General features: G+C 55.3%; 1 protein-coding gene across 2 annotated transcripts in view; it reads left to right on the top strand.

Moving 5' to 3' along the window:
* Positions 1-3,799: 3,799 nt before the first annotated feature.
* The window catches only part of CHRM2 (cholinergic receptor muscarinic 2), a 103,964-nt gene continuing 101,763 nt past the window's right edge, over positions 3,800-6,000 (top strand). The window contains exon 1 of one of the 2 annotated variants that reach the window (XM_075051101.1): positions 3,800-3,936. The gene's annotated coding sequence lies outside the window, so the exon portion shown is untranslated. The remainder of the gene's footprint in view (positions 3,937-6,000) is intronic. The other variant, XM_075051100.1, reaches the window with a different exon arrangement.

The raw sequence follows: 6,000 nt of genomic DNA, 5'->3' as shown, positions 1-6,000 counted from the left end.
GGAAGCCAGCAGTGTTACCTGGGGTCTGCCCATTTCTCAGAGCCCCTCTCACCCCAACCCTGTTGCAAGGGGGTGAAGCTGGGGTGGGGTGGGAGCGCTGAGGAGGGAGGAGTAGGTGCCGTGGGACTGTGGTCACGACCCACCCAGGACAATTTGTCCCCAGCCCCTCTGTAGCCTCCCTCACCCTTGAGGGGACCTTGAGTCTCTGCAGATACCTCTGCGGCCCCCGGGTGCAGGGGAGGGCTGAATCGGAGAGGGACTGCACCCACCTGAGTATAACAGGAAAGAAACTGTTGGAGGCGGTCCCCGGGGACACCCCTCCTTCCTCTGCACCCCTCACCCACTCAAGCTATAAAAGTCTCGGGACAGGGTGCTCGTCCTGCTGGAGCGCACCCCAAGGAGGCAGCTCCACGCCCGGGGGAAGGAGCCATTTGGGAGACGGGTACCTAAAGGCAGGGACACGGCCCGCAGCAAAGTCTCCCCAGAGATCACTCGGCATCACTGGATACAGATGCGACTTCTTTGGGAAATTTCCTCGTGGAAAGTTGCCTTCTTTACCTCCCCTCCCCGGGATCCCCTCTCGGTCCCTTCGTGGGAGGGGAAGATCATCATTAGCAAATACCCGCTTCCTCATGCGCTTTCCTATTTTTCTGTGAGCGAAGGGCTGAGCGCTTTGTTCTGTGGTTTTACGATGGATTTATCTCTACAGCTGTTTAGCACACTGTAAATGACTCGGCTCCCCCGCCCTCCCTCCTCTTGCATGAGCGGGGAGGAGAGGGGGGTGAATGCATTTTAAAGCTCAGGAGCAGCATTTTTTTCCCCACGGGAGGTGTGTCTAGCACGTAGTGCTCTGAAGAGAGGAGCCGGTAGTAACAAATGCTCTGTCAAACTTAAAAGGCGCTGCTTACCACGGAGTCACCGGCTGCCACCGAGATGTATCTGCTGACACTGATGAAGAGCAGGGCTCGGGAAGGCAGCGCTGCTCACACGCGTTTCGGTTGGGGGTCGTGGGGGGCAATCTCTGCTCTCCCCAGGAAGGCTGCAGACAAGGCAAGGTGGAGGTGGGGGTCACACGGCCGGCTTTTCACCACCGGCCTTTTATTTCCATGGGAGATCACGGAGGGGTGCTGGAATATGTACGAGAAGGGGAGATGCTCCCCGGCTTGGACGAGGTTTGCCCAGTGGAGAATGCCCCCCAACGGTGGAGGATGCCCCCCCCCGTGCAGCTGTGAGAGCACCCAGCTCTGAGCAGCGTGGCATTGGGGAGCCCTCTGCAGCTGGGTAGAGCTGAGCCGAGCCCCGGGGCAGGACGGCCGTGGGCTGCCAGGGTCACCCCGGGGCAGGACGGCCACCCCGTCCCTGCTCCTCGCTTTGGGAAAAGGCTGACTCGTGCTGGCCAGGATTGAACTCTAATTAAATCTCCGGAAATCAACGTGCACAATCAAACACTCGCGATGTCGCTGGGAGGGAAAAAAAATAGCAATAATAATAATAATAATAATAATAATAATAATAATAATAATAATAATAATGGGAAGAGGAGGCGGGCATTGTCCCTTTTGAGGCTGCTGATCATTTTGATTAATGAATGTTAAAATATGTTAAGCACCAAGGTCTCGGAGACAGCCAGTGGGAGGTGCAGGGGGTGGCCAGGGCTCGGTCTCGCCAAGGAAGGGGCAGCCAGGCTATGGGGCTGGTTGTCCCTGCCTGGGGGTGGCTGTGGCTGTGGCAGAGCAGTCCCACAGGACCACAACCAGTTCGTGGCTTCCTTCCAACCTCCAGGTGCCAAACTCCACCTGAGTTGCCTAGATAGCTGCCTCCTAACTCTGCTGTGAAGCCAAGGCAAAATTTTCTGTGAGGAGGGCTAAGAAAACAAGGGGCAGATGTCAGGTCCCAGCTGCCTTGATGGTCCCAAAGAGCTACAAGTGATCCAACCCTTAAACCCTGTGAAAGTGCTTTCAGGTAAAGAAACACAGACTTGTGAACACTGAAGCATGAGTACCTCCAAAATTCAGACCTCCCCACCTCCAAATTAGCCCTGCCACCGAAGGCAGGGGAAATACCCACCCCACGGCCGAGCAGAGTATTTCCAGAGTCCTGCTATCCTGAAGGTACATCCCCCTCTTGGGGTTAAATCCACCCCTGAGATCCCTCCAGGAGCAATAGCTAAATGTATGTGAGCAGTGTAGGCAGCTCCTCTGCCTGGGGTAAGCCCAGGCCAAGAAATACTTTCTGCAAAGTGAAAGGGGTATTGGAGTGGAGAGGAAGGGGAGTGGTTGGGCTGTGGCTCCATTGCAGGGCAGGGAGCAGCCGGGGTCACCTTCATAAGGTGCACCTCTCTCTCCTCTTCGCTTCCACCCTATTATTCTTCGGAGAAGAGATGAGATCGGTTCCCCTTTCCTGCTTCCCACCTTGACAGCCCCTATCCCAAGGGAAAAAACATCATTCCAGACCACAAATCAATCCCGGTCCACGAGAGAGGCAAACAAAGACAAAGCAAACCTAAAGATATTTATGTCTAGATTATTTCCATTGAACTGGCAAGTTCCCTAAGTGAAGTAAATACTTCTCAGCCTAGTGACTATTAATTAAAGGCGAATGCTTTACACCCAAGGAGATTTAACTCTTGCTCGCAAAATGTATCTGTTCCCGCTAATTCATTTGTCATTGTGCCGGGGTAACAGCTTTCCATGAATATTTCAGCACAATAATAAGTTTTAAAAACTAAACTGGATTTAGTGTAACATTTTTCCATAGTGCGTGGAGACTCTGATGACTGCAATAATCTAAAAGCAAGATCTCCTTCTCTCTTTCCCCTCCCGTACATCACCTTAGACTTACAGCTATCATGGAACTGTGAAAAAAAGTAACCAGAAATAAAGAGCGTTGCTGGGAAAGATGGGGAATAGGTAATTGAAAAAAATAAAAAAAAGGTTCTGATGCTCAAATTGTAGATAAAGACTTCTGATGAGGAAGAAGGGAGTGTCTGATGAGGAAAAGGGGAGAGTGTGTTGAGAGATAACAAGAACCAGTAATTTCTATTCAGCAAAGCCACCAAATCAGAGAGCAGTGCTGATCTTATTGGAGGAGAGCCTTCAACAGCAACTAATCCTGTCATATTGAAAGAAAATTGTAAATGTTCTCTGCAGAAATTGCCTGCCCATTGCAGCTAATCGAGCCCACTTCACGCTCACGCCCCCCCCACACCCCCCCACACCCCCCCCTGTCTCCGCAGGTGGGCAGCAAGGGACCCCACAGCCGCAGCACCCCAGCAAGGACATTCACCCGAGATGCTCACCTAAGGGGTCCCATTTCCCTCCCTCGCCACCCCCCCACCCGCCCCCCGAAGGTAGCAGCTTGCCCTCGTTTCCTCCGAAGCGCTGGGGGAAGTATGAATTATCACCAGCTCACTTACGAGTCCCAGCTTCTGCTATTTTTAATTTCTCCGGTTTTGTCTAAACCGTTAAGCCAGGTTTGATAGCACTATCGCTCTAATTTTTTTTTTTTTAAATATATTTTTTTTAAAGCTCAACTTGACTGAACTGAAGCAGAGACTCCCAAGGGCCAGGGCCACGGAGGGGGGGCGTGTATATGCGTGTGCCTGTGCGTGTGGGAGGGAGAAAGCGAGGGAGGGAACCACAAAAACTCCACCAGCCCGGACAATGCCACCTCTTGTTTAAAACCTCCAAACTGTTAATCCTTCCCCCCCCCCCCCCCCCCCATGATCACGGTACCAAGTAATCTGTCTTTCCCCCCCCCAACCCCCCCTCCTCCCTCCCTCCTCTTGGAAGATATGGAAGCGAAAGATAAAGCGGCTGGCTGCGGGCGCTGAGGGCGCGCAGCCCGCATGCCTCCGCCGCCAGACTCCGCAGCCGCCGCTCGCAAGGAGCCGCTCGCAAGCGGGATGGGATGCAACTTCTGCTAATTGGATCACAGGTAGGAAAGCTTCGGTTTTTACTAGCGTTTCCTCCCTCTCTCTTTTTTAATTTCCTTTTTCTTGCCTTCTATTTTTTTTTTCCCCCCCCTTTTTCTTTCTCTTCCTCTACCCTCCGCCCCTTCTTCGCCGCACCTAGGATTTCATCTGCTGCTCTCCTAGGCAAGCTCCCGCCAAGAAAATAATGTCCAAGAAAGGAGCTTACGTTTTGCTTCCTAGCAGCAGGAGCAGAACAACACATAGGGAAACTTTTGCCGAAAGGGTCCACGGCGGTGCGGGTCACCGGGGAAAGGCAGCGAGAGGAGGGAAGGCAAAGCGATCGCCCCCAGCCCAGAGCCTTTCTCTGTTGAGTTACGGTTGCGATATTAATCCCAGAATCGAGTCTATCGCGGTACAGCGGGGAAGGAGAGACGCAATAGCCTGATTTAGCGAAATCCTCACATTAGCCAAGCGCTGTCCACAGGGTTGTTTTTTTTTTTTAATATATTTATAAATGCTGCATTCCCACACAGGGACACCCCCCGGACTACCTTTCCCAAATCCCTCTGTGACAGGTTCGTTGGCGACTCCTGCAAAATGTCACCGGCAGCCGGGAGCGAAGCCGTCCCCGGGGAACCGAGCTGGCTGGGGGGGGGGGATCCCTGCCCTGTCGGGGACCATGCAGGGATGCGGGGTGTAAGAGGAGGGGGCTTCCACCCTGTCACTGCAGTCCCTCGCCCCCCCCCCCCCCAGCATCCCTCCTGGGGAGCGCCCCTGCCCGGGGTCGGTGCCCATCTCCGCTGCCTCAGGTCTCAGCTCCTGCCCCGGGGAAGGGGAGCTCCGGGGGGGGGCCGCTGGAAGCAGGGGAGGTATGGGCTTGCCCCGGCTCGTTTCTGAACCAGTTTTCCTGGGTCCGGTCCCCGGTGCGGCCAGCGAGCCGGGTGCGGCGGGGGAGGATGCTCCAGGGTCGGGGCCGGCTCCCCCCGCTCCCCCGGCCCGACCGAGCCCCTGGCAGGGCAGAGCCGGTCCCGGCCGTGCCTTCGGGCTCCTTTTGCTCTCGCCCGTGCCGCCGCCGCGGGGTGCTTGTGGCCAGAAAGGAGCGGGCTGATGCCTTGAGAGGGAGCTCAGATCAAGGCGGGGGAGAAAAACCGCCTCCTAGAAACAGCTCCGGGGCACCCAGGTCCTGATGACCCCCCCAGAGTCCAGCATTTTGGAAGGCTGTGGAGGAGCAAAGTGCTTTCCGGGTCGCTTCTTCTCGGGCAAAAGTGGAGCCCGGCCATCTCCCCGGCTAGGGCCACTCTTCGCTTCGCTCCTTCCCACCGCTCCGCACCCCCCGCCGTGCTCGCCGGCTTCCCCGCCGCTGCCCCGGTGCCAGGGCGATGCTCCGCCGGGGGAGCAAGGCGGGCTGGAAGCGGCATGGCCGGCTTCTCCCCTCCGTTCCTCTCCCCGCAAGGCAGCCGGGCCGGAGGGCCCTTCCCCAGCCGGCGAGGGGCTCCCGCAGGGCGGCTTTGCTTCCACAGCGCGACCCGCTGCCAGCTCCGAGGGGAAGCTGCCAGGGCTTGTAACTCATTCCCACGGGCCCAGGGGTGAGTCCTTATCCCTTCGCAGGGGAAAGGACAAGGGACCCTTCCTCCCTTCCCCGTAAGATTGTTTTTTCCTACTGTTTTCATGTGCTAAAGTTCCTTTAGGGCAAGGAGATGTAGCTTTTTTTTTCAACTGGAAGAGGACACTGGGAAGGGGGTAATTCTTGTTGCAAATCTAGCCAGAGTATCATGTCCCCATTTTTATGTGGCAGCCAGTGTGTTTGCTTGTCCCTATCCCTTAAGGAAGATTTTCCCTTTACAGAAGGGATAAAGGCAAGGGGGAAAAAAGGAGAAGGGCCAACCTCTACTTGACAGACTGCTTTTGCAGTTTCAGGGGGAAAAAAAACCCCAAAAACAAACAAAAAAAGGACCGACAATGAGGAAGGCTAATACGGGAGATCAGAAGTATGCACGCTGTCTGCTTTTATGGTATTGCATCGCCTGCAATCATAGCCCCTGTCTAAATACACACCAGCCTTGATCGTATGGTTTATGACACCAGCC

The sequence above is a fragment of the Buteo buteo genome, chromosome 19, assembly GCF_964188355.1.
Source record: "Buteo buteo chromosome 19, bButBut1.hap1.1, whole genome shotgun sequence".
NCBI classification, from domain to species: Eukaryota; Metazoa; Chordata; class Aves; order Accipitriformes; family Accipitridae; genus Buteo; species Buteo buteo.
This window is presented reverse-complemented; position numbering and strand designations above follow the sequence as displayed.